This window comes from Triticum urartu, chromosome 4 (assembly GCF_003073215.2).
Source record: "Triticum urartu cultivar G1812 chromosome 4, Tu2.1, whole genome shotgun sequence".
Classification (NCBI taxonomy): domain Eukaryota; kingdom Viridiplantae; phylum Streptophyta; class Magnoliopsida; order Poales; family Poaceae; genus Triticum; species Triticum urartu.
In genome coordinates this window covers 615,762,856-615,778,931 of record NC_053025.1, presented here as the reverse complement: position 1 = coordinate 615,778,931, position 16,076 = coordinate 615,762,856, and positions in this window count along the sequence as shown.

The window sequence follows — 16,076 nt, the reverse complement described above, 5'->3', positions numbered from 1 at the left end:
TGCACCAGTATCTCATTGGAAGACTCTGTCTAGACAGTGCACATTCTAAGCTCTTCGCAGTCATACTTGAAGACTATTCTTATAAAAAATAGTAAGGATACAAAGATATGATAGAGCACTTGATCTACTAAATATAGTGTTGGTGAGTGACCTAATTCATTCAGAAGCTTAGATCAGTCGGTATGAGTGCAAATGAAACGTAAATGAAGGTATTAGAGAAAACAAAATTCATTTTGAAAGTTCTTTATGCTACATAGATATACAGTAGGGAAAATGACAACACCTATCATTTACAAACCCTCCCAACAAAGTGAAATCAATAAAAACCAAAGGGATTCTTCTGTTTCACCAATGATTTGTTTCATGCCTCACGCCAATCTTGCGTGCAAATAGAAAACTCCCTAAGCAAAAACCTGAATTTAGCGAGGGAGAGTACAATTCATTTACTGAAGTAGTGTTTGTTTTAAACTTGGCTATACAAGGAAAAAGTAAAAGCATCTACCATTATAAACCCTTTTATTTAATTCAAATGTCCAATACAAAATAAGAAAAAAAGAGTTAGAAGTACATCGTTTACACAGTGGTGGAGGGGGCAAAGAGGCTTTTGATCTCATCAACACGAGAACCAAGCGTGAATTAAATCAGCAAGCGACCATTCTACCATCTGCGGTATCTTCATTACTAAGCTTCGTAGCATTTTAAAACAACTGCAGCTGCTGGATTAAATTAGAACAGTACAGAGTAACTATCTATTGCAACTATTTTGTACAAGAAAAGTATGCATGATTGACCTAATATTTTAGAAACAGTATGCTGAACTACTAATTGAGTAGTTGCAATGGACAAACTTTGATCTTTGCTTCTGTAGCTAGAAAGAATGCATATACATGCCAATAATGTTACTCTCTCTATTCTGTGTGAAGTCGCAGCAGGAGTACATAGATCAGTCGGAGCGTGAGTAGATCAGACCATGGAGGGAGCCCCAATGCCCCTGGCTATGTACTGCAACATGATATGTACTTAAAACATGTGTAAACATAACACCAACTGGTTATGCAACCCTCAAATTTTGATCGCTCCTACAAAATTTGTTTAGATTGATAAAAATATGTATTCCTGACGCTTCTTGAATTAGAATATATAGATGTTTCCAAATAAAAAAGGGCATGTGATTTTTAGGGAAAATGCAGGCGTACACAACTTGCTATGTTATTCCAAATATTTTTCAAATATTCCGAACTCTGTGATATGTTTTTGAAAGAAAAATAATTAAAAAGATAGTCCATACTCGCTATGCACAACAGATTTCCAATCTCATAGAGAGAAGTATGTGGAGTGCATAACTCTTGAGGGAAATTAAATATTATTCAAGCTGCAATATACATGAAGAATGAAAATTTGGTGCATACTAGTTGGAGGAAAAAAGAAGACGCTGAAATTTTGAATCTACAAAAACTCCATGCATTGTGTGACACTAAAAATGAGAAATAATAACGTATTGAGAACTCCCTGTACATGGCATGGAAAAAAGCTGCTTGTGATCCTAAATCCTTTTAACCAGCTAAGAACTATTCTAAATTGTTAAGCTCATACAACAATCTTCAAAACTTTCCCACTGCTTCTCCTTGAATGGTTAGGTCTGAATCCCGCAACGGAGCTTCCAAATTTTTTATCTCCGAGTTATTTTTCTCAGTTTTATTAACCCGGGTGGCTCTTTATTATTGCTTTAAATTTGTAGTTCTTGTTCTTTAACCAGTTATTACGATTAAGCTCACACTATATGGCCCAACTCATGTCTTGTCGCTCTTCAGAGGATAACTTGCAAGGAAGAACATTTCAGTAGATGAAGAAGAGAGTTCATGTTTTGATGGCCCGTATTCTTTGAATACCATAAAAACCTTGGAATCATAACTTAACACAATATATAGCATGACCATGAGAACACAATTTCTCACCATCCTATGTTCCTTACTCTTGACCTATCTGTCAAACTTTTATGCCACACATTTAGATGCTGACATCTTTCCCCAAATATAGTAGGTTCAAAAAGTATTTATTGGGACTCTTAGTATCTACTGGTAGTTCCTGCTTGTTATTAAGTTTCAGCTTGACTATCATACAATATATTAGCAGGTGATCACAATGATTCATATGCTGTTTGATCAGTGCCACACAAATACCACAACGCCAATTATTTAAAAGAATTGTATCCACTGTACAATCATGTTTGGACAACTTTAGCAATAAGAACATGTGTTGAACCTGTAAAAAAACATATAGGTAAATTCTGATATTGTAGTATAAGATTAGGTAACCTTGGACTATATTTATTCAGGTATAAAATGGAAGACAATAAATGGGTATCCCCTTGTGAACATAACATCATGGGAACAAACTTGCCTGGTGATAGAAGGAAATACTGACATGGTTACATAAAAAAAAAGATAATAGAGGCATACTCGTGAGAGAGAGGGGGGGGGGGTCTTTCTCTCCACTCCTCCTTTCACTCCACCTTCAGTCTTGTGACCATGTGTGAGCCCTTTCTCTTTAAAATCTTGTACTTCTACAGAATCCTTGGACCGTTGAAATTCAACCGGAGACCACCCAATCTCAAATGTTTAATGTATATAAGTAACAGGTTGCAGAACCAACAATAGGTTGATAACCACTCCTATATACGTATAACAAATACTGTGTATCACCAAAATATGTATCATTATCGATCGACATAAGCACACTGCTGATCAAGCATATATACCTTTAGTGGAAAATTCAGTAACCAATCTAGTCGCCAAGTCCACAACATCAAAGAGCTGCAAAGATAATCAATCTCATCTATGTTCAACGAGATATGCAACACTCCCTAAAAACCGAGGTATTAAACACTACCTTTGAGAAGCAATTCCTCTGTTCATTCCTGGGTGAAGAACCAACCAGCCTACAACCGTCATTGGAGATAGGCAATTCCTCTGCCCGTCAAACCCATTGCCACCCCAGAGAAAAAAGGGGAACATCCAAGAGAAAAAAGCAGGGAAGAGGCCAGCCGTGGCTGCTCTGCTCCCGCCGAATCAGCCGCACCAACCTGCCGTTCAATCCTTTCCCTGCCAAATCGGCCACTGACGCTTGTTGTTGACACTGCTAATTGCTTCGCTCCTCTTGATCCCGTCTCCTTCCACCACCTCGCTGCTCCTCGCATCACCGCCATCAGACCGGGAGAGACAAGAGAGAAGCAGCGGCGTCGGACGAGGTGAGAGAGAGATCGGAGAGGCCGCGTAGATGGCTTGCAGGGTGAGCATGTCCGGACCGGGAAGGAGGTGAGAGCGAGACGCGATGGGTATGAGTGTGTTCGACCCGGGGCGACCCGAGGGCCCCTAGGGTTTCCCTAGGCGCCCCTCCCTCCACCCCTCCTCCCTTGCCGTCACCCGAGGGAGTCGTCGAGCTTCGCCTGGGCGACTGCTGATGACGGTGGCGGCGGGGCTTCGTCGCTTCGCTCGCTTGCGTTGGGCCCCGGAAGCCGGGCGGCGGCCCGGTTGGTGAGGCGGCGTCGTCCTTCGGCGGGAGGCGCGGGCCGGATCCCTCGGCTGCTCGGGCAGCGAGGTCCTGGCAGGCAGTGGTCGCGGTGTGGCGAGGTTCTACCTCCTCTGCTCCAGATCTGAAGGACAGGTTCTCCCTCTCTCTGCTCTCCCTTTCTGGATTCGCTTGATTCCGGGCCTCTGATCCCCGGATCCGGTGCCGACGGGGTGCTCCCTGAGCTGGTGGTGCTGGACGAGCCCGGGGGAAACTCCTGTTGGTATTCCCAACACGGCGGCGGCGGCGCTCCTTTTGCGTCGGTCTGCTTGTTGGAGTCGCAGCCTGGGCTCCCATCCACACCCCGGCCATGCCTCCCGGGCGAAAGCTCAAATCCCGGCGTGGGATGGGCGGTGGTGGCGCCTGGTGCGTCGTGTCCTCCATGGAGGCACCGTCTGGGGAAGGTTGGTGCTTTGGGGGCGTGTAGCAGCTGCAGGTGGGTGCCTGGCGTCTGTAGAGTCGATGGCGTATATATTCGGTGCAGGTTTCAGATCCGGCCAAAAGTTGCTCAGCGGCGGTGTTTTGCAATGCCCCGGCGGGTCGGCGCCCTCGAGACATGGCGAAAGGGGATCGGGTTCCCCTTCCTGGCAGCAGCAGCGCCGTTGGTGCCGATTTAGCTGGTTCTTGAGTTCCTCGGACCTAATCTTCGCCATGGGGCTTGGCAGCTTCTTCCTTTCGGCGTCTCTCTCGGTGGCTTACCCTCTTCCATCGGTTCCCTACGGCGTCTGCGTCGCAGCCTCCATGTGTGTGCTCCGGCGTGATGATGGTTGTGATCCATGGCTGGCCTGGACTTGAGGCCACCCTTGCTTTAGCTCTCGGGTGAGCGTCTCTACACTTTGACGGTTCGGCGCCTTCGAGCCTAGGTGAGGGGAAGGGTTCCTCTTTGGTGTTAGAGAAAGCATGTGTTATGCCTTATCCAGTGCCTGGTTTCAGTCATGTACCCGACCTATTCTAGCGGTGCAGATCCTCATGGCTTCTTCCGTAGTCGTTTCAGGGCCTTTGTGTAGTGGGCTTATCCTCAATTAGCTGCACTTCAATGTAATTTTCCGTTCGCTGGTTGTAGGTGTAGCGTTGTAAGCTGTTCTGCTTTCTCCCTTGTATCCTATAGCCGTTGCTTTGTTCGTGGTCTGCTCTTGTACTCCTGGCCGGTTGATGGCTTTGTTAATTCAAAGTCGGGCTCCTCTGGAGCCTCCGTTCCAAAAAGTGTGTTCGACATATCTACCGAAGATGGTGGCGGAGCCAGGCGATGGTGGTCGTCACCTTACTCCAGCGGAGGCTTGGACAGCGAGATCCACTGACCCCATGACTGACCACGAACCGGAGGAGGGCCGGGGCATGGTAGCAGGCGACTGCTGCTGCTAGCAGAGAGCCGGAGACCCAGCATGCTCTCGACGAGCTCCCATGACGCCTGGCGGGGCGCGGCCGCGTGGGGACGGTGATGGCGGCGGTGGGTGCTCGAGGGTGCGCAGAGAAAGTGCCTCTTCATCGAGGGGATCGAATGCGAGGCTGCGGGCTCGTAGGGATCGTGGCAAGGAGCGCATGCGTCGTGGGGCTCGTGTGGAGGATAATATTTGAGAAGGCATACGCTTCGGAGCGCCTCTATCCTGGCCACATGTATTCCTCGGGATAGACGAGGTCATGGCACGGTCCAAGCTCATCTTCAGGTTTTGCAGTTCATAACCACATTGGTGTATACAGGTTGTCCACTGTAATCAACCTAAGAAGTGGTAGGCCACTACTCCCCTGACCCTGCGACATGCTACCTAGACAAAAGACACCAGGAAGCGGACAAGGACAAGAAAACTCACAGAAAGTCATTGTGCGCATGCGCGGAAGAGTTCTCTCTCTTTATCTCTCATGTCCTTGCTAGCATTTGGGTTGTGTTGCAGAGAAAGAGGGACGCCGCAGATTGGACCGCCATTAGAGGGCTGGCTACTCGTTCGTTGAGAAAAAAGTGTGGGCTTTGAATGAGAGAGAACTTGGGGCTGAGAGAACAACTCGCTTTGAGAAACTGAAGGGAGAGATCCTGTGAGAGGAGTGAGAGAGAGAAACAGTGTCATTCTGAACTTGCTATTTTTTAACTTGAGTGTGAGAGTATGAGAGAAAGCCTTTTATTTTCGTAGGTAAAAGAGAGCTTGTGCAGCATATGAGAGGGTGAGAAAAGAGATAGCTTGTGTGAGAGAGATTGAGCATGCATGTGACAGAGCTTTGAAGGAGAGACATGCATGGACCTCATACAATAATGCTTTTTGTGCTGGGAGATGCTGGCACTCTGTGGAAAACAACAAAGCCCTACAGGTCTACTGCCAGCCACTATTCCTGGGGGAGGACCTACGAAGCAGACCTACAGAACTACTCCTGCTAATCGCGAGTTTAAGCGCCCACAGGTTCTCCTCGCATCTCGAGACACACAACAGTGACGGATGGCCAAGATAGCAGGGCTCCGAAGCATATGCGTGAAAAATCCGCGTCCCTCGCGTGGACAAAAGGGTGCAGGATCGATCGTGGGAAAGAAGGATCAGTTTTCGCGTATGTGGGCTGAGTTGGCATGTTTTTTGGGCTGCTGCGATAGTGGCCCTCGGGTGACGCTGATGGTTTTTCATCAATCGCTGTTGTAGGTGGGAAGGAGGAGGTCGAACCATCACGATGTTTGATTCTGCTTTAATAGTAGAGATCCACTCCTAGCTACTTAAGCATGGCATGAGAAACTATAATCTCTAATGGTCATTACAAACATGTTTAATCATAATAGGTTGAAACATGGATACTAGGTTAAACATATTTACAAAAACAAAACAAGTTGAGTTCATACCCATTTCTCTCTGCCATAGCAGTTCATCAAATATCGTCATTATTGCCTTTCACTTGCACGACCGAATGATATAAAAATGATAATAGTGCAAGAGTGACATGGACTAAGCTGGAATCTGCAAACATTTTATTCAAAAGGGGAAGACAAGGTAATATGGGTTCTTTGTTAGATCAACAATAATGTACATGAGAGCCACTCAACATTTTCATCGTGGTCTTCTCCTCGATATGACTCAATAAAATAAATAAATTTAGAGAAACACACTAAAATATTTTTGGAGTTTTTAGTTTTTTCTGAACAAAAGCAATTAAGAAAGGAAAGACAAAAACGAGAAAAACTATTTACACGGGAGAGCTCCCAACAAGCAAAAGAAGAACAAGGAAATCCTTTTGGATTTTCTTTTCAATACTACAACTAACTAAGATAGAATGATAAATTGAAAAGAAGCAGGAAATATTTTAGTATTTTCTCAAAGTTTTTCAAACACACAAGAAGAAAGCGAGAAAATAAATCTAGCATGGATAATACAATGAAAAAGCATGAACACCGACAAATGGAGTGAAAGATGTGAACAATGAATGTAATGTCGGTGGAAATACGTACTCCCTCAAGCTTAGGCTTTTGGCCTAGCTTGGTAATCACCATCAGTAGCATGCGTAGTAGTCGGAGTGATAGCTCACGGAGGCTCTAGGTGCAGCCACCTCAGCCCGCCGAGCAGCAACAACCTCCGCATTATGCGCTCGGGCCTCGCTCTCAATAACATAATATCTTCCCTTGCTGTGAACATCAAAAAGAGCAGGTGCAGGCAAAAATGTGTCCACAACAGATTTTTTATTATACAATAGGTTATAAGTATAATTATGTATTTCACCACTAAGAAACTTATGGCATTTCATGGCGTCAAAGTCTAAGAACTGCGTGGGTAGGATAGGGTCATAAGGCCAAGGTGAAACACCCAGCTCCCTAGCTAAACGTGTGGAAAAAATTCCACCATAGACATATCCACTACTAGCATTGTGTTGCAACCTGCGAGCAACAATCTCTCCAAGGTTATAACGTTTTTCACCGGTGATAGCGGTGCATATGAGGCTCAAGTCAGGAGCACAAAGTGTACCACAATCTTGTTTGCCTATGATGCATTTTCCATTAAATAATGCAAAGTATTGAATTGAGGGGAAATGAATGCTCTTTATTCTACCTTGCGTCACTCCTCTAGTCTCACCATAGCAAAGGCTAGTCAAGAATATCTCATATCTCATACTCAGATCTTGGTGGTTCATCCAACGAACCCCAAAATGGAATTTTGCAGTAGCTAGCAAATGTCTCTAGTGGTAAAGTGAATGGATTGTCATATAGTTTAAATGACACTCTAGACTCACGAGGATGGAATTTAAATTCTTTAGTAAACGACTCTGTGAGGCTGACGTGTTGGTTGCACTTATATTCAATGTATGGACTGAGCTCGGCATTGTGAACATATTGCTCAAACTCTTCTTTAATACCTGCTCTCACCATGAAATCATTGCATGGCCATAAACATGATATGGTGGCAGCATCTCGTATAGAATTTTCACTTGGTTCAACATAAGACCGAGGAACGGAGCTGCTACTAGAAGATGCCTCCAAGGACCTCTCCTCGAAGAACTCCTTCCAAAGAGGTTCATCATATTCGTGTACAATTTTCTGAAATTTTTGGGTCACAAAATTTTCTCAACAAAACTTCACAAGATTGATAGCAACTACTCATCGTGATGCATCAAGGCCATATCAAGCATTCAAACTACTTAGAACTCTAAGAATTCAACATGCAAGCTCATCTACAGCAGCACCAAGAGTAGCTAATTATTCAAAATATATACCACTAAAGAAAAAACTAATTGGACCAATGGAGGAATCACATACCAAGCAACAATCCCCCGAAACTGTTTCGGAAACAGAGCTTCGAGCAAAGAGATCGAAATCCGCGGGTTTGAAAGCAAGAACACAAGAGAGAGAGAGAGCAATGTTGATTTTTTTTCTAGAGGCAGATGATGACATGGGCTTAAGAGATAAGTGAGGGGCCCACGTGGGGTCCACAACTCACCAGGGCGCACCTGGGGGTGCTGGCGTGCCCAGGTGGGTTGTGCCCACCTGGTGCACCCCCTCTGATGTTATTTGCATCAAAAACTCAGAAATATTCAAAATAAAACGTGTTACATTTTTAGGGCATTCTGAGAACTTTTATTTTTGGATCATTTTTATTGCACAGGAAATTCAGAAAATAGACAAAACTTGTCATTTTATTTTATTTAACTAAGAAAAACAGAAAACAAAAGGTAAAGACAGAAGGTGGTGCTCACTAAATTTATCAACTTCATACCTCTCAAAAATGATTCATTAATAAGGTTGATCAGGTCTTATTAACAATCACATTCGATTAGCATGAAGCCGAGGAACTTTCGTAAAGCACTAAGTTACCTCAACGGGGATGTGAATGTCCCCAACAATAAGCATTTCATATTTCTTTTTAGCAGTAGGTAGAGGTGGTTGAAAACTTTCAATAGTGATTGTTGGAGATTTTTCAATAACATTAATACCATTCGCTTGGAATTGTTTCTTTGGAAAGTGCACTGTATGCTCATTACCATTGATATGAAACGTGACCTTGCTTTTATTGCAATCAATAACAGCCTCTGTAGTATTCAAAAAGGGTCTACCAAGGATAATCGACATGTTATCGTCCTCGGGCATCTCAAGTAAAACAAAGTCAGTTACGATAGTAACGTTTGCAAGAACAACAGGCACATCCTCACAAATGCCTATAGGCATGGCACTTGATTTATCAGCCATTTGCAAAGATATTCCGGTAGGTGTGAGTTTATTGAAATCAAGTCTTTTATATAAATAGAAAGGCATAACACTAACACCTGCTCCTAAATCACATAAAGCAATTTTCACATGATTTCTTTTGATGGAGCAAGGTATAGTTTGTATTCCCGGATCTCCAATTTTTTAGGTACTCCATCCTTCAAAGAATAATTGGCAAGCACGGTGGAGATTTCAGCTTCCGGTATTTTTCTCTTGTTGGTGATGATGTCTTTCATTTACTTTGCATAAGGGGCCATTTTCAAGATATCAGTCAAACAGGTGCGCAAAAAGACTGGCCTAATCATTTCAACAATGCACTCAAATTCTTCATCATCCTTATTTTTAGTTGATTTAAGTGGAAAGGGCATAGGTTTTTGAACCCATGGCTCTCTTTCCTTACCATGTCTTCTAGCAACAAAGTCTCGTTTATCCTTGTTGGGGAACGTAGCATGCAATTTCAAGAATTTTCCTACGATCACAAAAGATCTATCTAGGAGATGCATAGCAACGAGAGGGGAGAGTGTGTCCACGTACCCTCGTAGACCGAAACCAGAACCGTTAGGTTAACGTGGTTGATGTAGTCGAACGTCTTCGCAATCCAACCGATCAAGTACCGAACGTACGGCATCTCCGAGTTCAGCACGTGTTTAACTTGATGACGTCCCTTGAACTCTTGATCTAGCAGAGGGTCGAGGGAGAGTTTCGCCAGCATGACGGCGTGGTGACGGTGATTATGATGTGATCCGCGCAGGGCTTCCCCTAAGCACTATGACGCTATGACCAGAGGAGTAAACTGTGGAGGGGGGGCACCGCACATGGCTAAGAGAATAACTGTTGTGTCTCCAGGGGGTACCCTGCCCACGTATATAAAGGAGGAGGGGAGGAGACCTGCCACCAGGGGCGCGCCAAGGAGAGGGGAGTCCTACTAGGATTCCAAGTCCTAGTAGGATTCACCCCCCTTCTTTTCCTTCTAATGGAGGGGGAAGGGGAAAGGGAGAGGGAAGAGGAGAAGGAAAGGGGTGTGTGCCCCCTCCCCTAGTCCAATTGGCACTCCCTATGGGAGGGGGGCATGGCCACCCTTTGTGGGCTGCCTCCCCTCTCCCCTACGGCCCAATATTTCCCCGGGGGGGGGGGAGGAGGGGGGGGGTTTCCGGTAACCTCCTGGTACTCCGAAAAATACCCGAACCATTCCGAAACCATTCCGGTGTTCGAATACGATCGTCCAATATATAAACCTTTACTTCTCGACCATTTCGAGACTCCTCATCATGTCCGTGATTTCATCCGGGACTCCGGACAATCTTCGGTCACCAAAACACATAACTCATAATACAAATCATCATCAAACGTTAAGCATGCGGACCCACGGGTTCGAGAACTATGTAGACATGATCGAGACACATCTCGGGTGAATATCCAATAGCGGTACCTAGATGCTCATATCGGTCCCTACATATTCTACGAAGATATTTATCGGTCAAACCGCAATGACAACATATGTAATTCCCTTTGTCATCGTTATGTTAGTTGCCCGAGATCCGATCGTCGGTATATTCATACCTAGTTCAATCTCGTTACCGGCAAGTCTCTTTACTTGTTTTGTAATACATCATCCCGCAACTAACTTATTAGTCACATTGCTTGCAATGCTTTGATGTGCATTACCGAGAGGGCCTAGAGATACCTCTCCGATACTCGGAGTGACAAATCCTAATCTTGATTTATGCCAACCCTACAAATACCTTCGGAGATACCTGTAGAGCATCTTTATAATCACCCAGTTACGTTGTGACGTTTTATAGCACACAAGGTATTCCTCCGGTATCCAGGAGTTGCATAATCTCGTAGTCGAAGGAATATGTATTTGACAGGAAGAAAGCAATAACAATAAAACTGAACGATCAACATGCTAAGCTAACGGATGGGTCTCGTCCATCACATTATTCTCCTAATGATGTGATCCCATTCATTAAATGACAACACATGTCTATGGTTAGGAAACTTAACCATGTTTGATTAACAATTTAGTATAGTAGAGGCTTACTAGGGACACAGTGTTTTGTTTATGTATCCACACATGTATCAAGTTTCCGATTAATAAAATTCTAGCATGAATAATGAACATTTATCATGATATAAGGAAATATAAAATAACAACTTTATTATTGCCTCTAGGTCATATTTCCTTCAGTCTCCCACTTGCACTAGAGTCAATAATCTAGTTCACATTGCCACGTGATTTAACACCAATAGTTCACATCTTTATGGGATTAACACCCGTAGTTCACATCTCCATGTGTCCAACACTCAAAGGATTTATTAGAGTCAATAATCTAGTTCACATGGCTATGTGATTAACACCCAAAGAGTACTAAGGTGTGATCATGTTTTGCTTGTGAGAGAAGTTTTAGTAAACGGGTCTGCCACATTCAGATCCGTATGTATTTTGAAAATTTCTATGTCTACAATTCTCTGCATGTAGCTACTCTAGCTAATTGCACCCACATTCAACATGTATCTAGATTGAGACTTAGAGTCATCCAGATCAGTGTCAAAGCTTGCATCGACGTAGCTCTTTAAGACGAACTCTTTATCACCTCCATAACCAAGAAACATTTATTAGTCCTCTTAGGTAACTAAGGATAATTTTGACCGCTGTTGAGTGATCTACTACTGGATCACTATTGTACCGCCTTGCCAAACTACACAATACGTCTGGTACAGAGCATGGCATACTTTATAGAACATATGGCTGAGGCATAGGGAATGACTTTCATTCTCTCTCTATATTCTGCCGTGGTCGAGCTTTGATTCTTACTCAGCTTAACACCTTGCAACATAGGCAAGAACCCTTTCTTTGACTGATTCATTTTGAAGTTCTTTGAAATATTGTCAAGGTATGTGCTTTTGAAAGTTCTATTAAGCATCTCAATGTATCTCTATAGATCTTGATCCCCAAAATATAAGTAGATTCATCGAGGTCTTTTATTGAAAAACTCTTATTCAAGTATCCTTTTATGCTATCTAGAAATTCTACATCATTTCCAATCAACAATATGTCATCCACATATAATATTAGAAATGCTACAGACCTCCCACTCACTTTCTTGTAAATACAGGCTTCACCATAAGTCTGTATAAAACCATATGCTTTGATCACCACATCAAAGCGTATATTCCAACTCCTTCCAACTCCGAGATGCTTGCACCAGTCCATAGATTGATCGCTGGAGTTTGCACACTTTGTTAGCACCTTTAGGATCTACAAAACCTTCTGGTTGCATCATATACAACTCTTCATTGAGACATCCATTAAGGAATGAAGTTTTGACATCCATTTGCCAGCCTTCATAAAATGCGGCAATTGCTAACATGATTCAGACAGACTTAAGCATCACTACGGGTGAGAAAGTCTCATCGTAGTCAAACACTTGAACTTGTCGAAAAACCTGTTTGCAACAAGTCGAGCTTTGTAGATAGTAACCCTACCATCACCGTGTGTCTTCCTCTTGAAGATCCATTTATTCTCAATGGCTTTGTCGGTGTCAAAACTGGCGGATCTTGGGTAGGGGGTCCCGAACTGTGCGTCTAGGCGGATGGTAACAGGAGACCAGGGACACGATGTTTACCCAGGTTCGGGCCCTCTTGATGGAGGTAAAACCCTACGTCCTGCTTGATTAATATTGATGATATGGGTAGTACAAGAGTAGATCTACCACGAGATCAAGTAAGCTAAACCCTAGAAGCTAGCCTATGGTACGATTGTTGTTCGTCCTACGGACTAAAACCCTCCGGTTTATATAGACACCAGAGAGGGCTAGGGTTACACAGAGTCGGTTACAATGGTAGGAGATCTACATATCCGTATCGCCAAGCTTGCCTTCCACGCCAAGGAAAGTCCCTTCCGGACACGGGATGAAGTCTTCAATCTTGTATCTTCATAGTCTAGGAGTCCGGCCGAAGGTATAGTCCGGCTATCCGGACACCCCCTAATCCAGGACTCCCTCAGTAGCCCCTGAACCAGGCTTCAATGACGACGAGTCCGGCGCGCAGATTGTCTTCGGCATTGCAAGGCGGGTTCCTCCTCCAAGTACTTCATAGAAGATTTTGAACACAAAGGTAGTGTTCGGCCCTGCAAAATAAGTTTCCACATATTGCCATAGAGAGAATAATCTTTACACAAATCTAATCTGCTGACGTATTCCGTAGTGTGACCTTGCACCACGGCCAAGTCTTTATTCAAATCGTTTTACTGTCCCACCTCAGCAGGTTTAGCGAGGCGGTTTCCTTGGCACGTCTTGTCAAAGCAGAGATCGTGTCCCCTTATTCCGGGATTCTCATCAATACGGGCGTGGGTAACGCAACCATACCCGTTGGTATGTTTTCTCGATCAAAGGAGAGTCCCAAACGGTCACGGGGAGGGCCCTTGGTATTCAACCTCTTATAAAGAGACCAAGGCCTTACTCCTTTCTTTCAATCTCAAATGAGTTCGCCCTTCGCCTCGAGTTCCAACACCCAAGGCTCCAGATTTCAGGCGCTTCAGACCTTTGAAAATGTCCGGTTTCGACCTTCGAGGCCGATGGATGCCCTCCTCCGTCACGGAGGAGGACGTGCTTAAGTTGAGAGAGGCTAGGTTCTTGACTGGCGAAATCTGGCATAGGCTGCCGGCTCAAGGGCAGGTCATTCCCACTCCCAAGCCTGGTGAGAGTGTGGTGTTCATGTCTCACTTCCTTCGGGGGCTAGGCTTCCCGATGGATCCCTTCGTGAGGGGGCTCATGTTTTATTATGGGCTGGAATTTCACGACTTAGCTCCAGAGTCCATCCTCCATATTTCCTCATTCTTCATCGTGTGTGAAGCCATCCTCCATATTACTCCTCACTTCGGACTATGGCTCAAGACCTTCAAAGTAGAGCCAAAGATGATCGAGGGATGGCACGCGGAGTGCGGAGGTGCTTTTATAAGCAAGAATGCTGGTGCTCCATGGCCCGAGGGCTCTTTTCAAGAGGAGTCCAGCTTATGGCAACGAGAGTGGTTTTACATCACAGCTCCCAGGAGCACCAAGTGGGTGGCGCTGCCTGCTTTCCGCTCAGGTCCCCCGCCACGACTGGCGTCATGGGTTAATAAGGGGCTGGACTGGGAGTCGGCAAAGGACGTGCCCCTGTTGCAGGGCCGCATCCGAGATCTCCTAGAAAGAGACATCAGTCTGGTCGTGGTGACTCAGGTTATGTTAATTTGCCGAGTTCTGCCCTGTAAATATCGCCCCCTCCGCCTGTGGGAGTTCAACCCGGAGGGACCACGAGTTCTCCAACATTTTCTTGGCATGACGCCCGTGGAGATGTACAAATTGTTCTTCGGACCACAAGTAGTGTGTCCGGATTCTACGGAGGACGCAGGTCTGAGCTGCAATCGTCCAGATACTCAAGTAAGTAGCCTTGTGCCCAGACTCGCTATCCATATATTTATCATAAAATTGCCCCTAAAAGAGTTATCCTTTAAACAGGAGTGGATAGCGAAAGCAAAACTAATCAGGTGTCCGTCCCCCCTCCCCGAGACCACGCCGGATCTCATGCTAGTCAGGATGTTGGAGGTTGTGCCTTCGGAGGAAAGCGAGGGAGGGGACAAGGAAGCTACAGCCTCCTCGAAGAAGGTTGTATGAAAGGGAGGAATCGAAAAATCCTCTCCTCAGGGGAAGAAGAGGACCGCCTCTGACGAACCGGAGACCATGGCCTCAAAGTGGGGGAAGAAATCTTCGTCAGAGGATCCTGCGCCGGGGGATACTTTGGTCGAATTATGCCCTCAAGGGGATGAGCCCTCCACCGAGCCATAAGTAGAGAGGAGTTTTTCTTTTTGAGAAATGAGAGAAATCCTTGCGTTATATCTGAGAAGAGTAATCGAAAATTTACCTTGTAGCTCGGACCATAGCCCTTCTCAGCAGAGCTCGTCTTCGGGGGATCTTCTTCTGGAGATGATGGAGAGCGGAGCGCCTCCCCCTGCCGTACCGCCTTGCGAGGCGGGTGATCCTGAGGTATCGTCGCGGAGGGTTTCTCTGAATCCGGCATGGCCGGAAGGTAGTCATATGGCCCCCCAAAGCCCTCTGCGTCCGGCCTTCGAAAAGGGCCATCGGACGAGTTCGGCACCATCTGGTGCACGGTCGGAGGAGCTGAAGGATCTACTAGGGCGAGCATCTATCTCAGAGGAGCATCGTGCATTGATGGGTACGGTGATTGAGAGGATTTCATCCGTGGAAAGCGGATTGCACGAGGCCGTCAGGAGTTTACTGACAGGTTTTGAGGTACGTGAACTAATGTACCCTTTTTGGACAGTTGCGCATAAATAAGATGCGCCCTGTGTAGATAGTAGCCCCTGAGGCTCTGTGCGTTGTCAAAAGTGACGGCGCGCAGAGGATCATAATCCCAGGTCTAATATGCCGCCTTCATTCGTAGGTGGCGAAGTGTCCGGTGGCCAGCCGGACTGATGAATTTGCCGAGCTAAAGCGGCAACTTGACGTGGCAGATGCCGACATCGCGCTTGTCAACAAGTGGCTTGACGAGGCACAAGGTATGTAATTCCTCCGGCGGCACCTGGTAAGAGGAGCTTTATGCTAGTATCTTACAATGTGTGCGCTTGATGCAGATGGTGCTGCTGCCATGGAGAATCTTCGGGCGGAACTTGCCCGAGCCAAGGAGCAAGCCAGGAAAAGTGATGCGGCTGCCGGAAAGGCAATTGAAGAGCTGAAAGCCGAACAGGCTGCTCACCGCCGAAGCAAGAAGGGAATGGCCGAGATGGCTGTGAAGCTGAAGAGCGCTGCTGACCATTGCAAGCTTCTTGAAAAATAAGATCAGGCGGAAC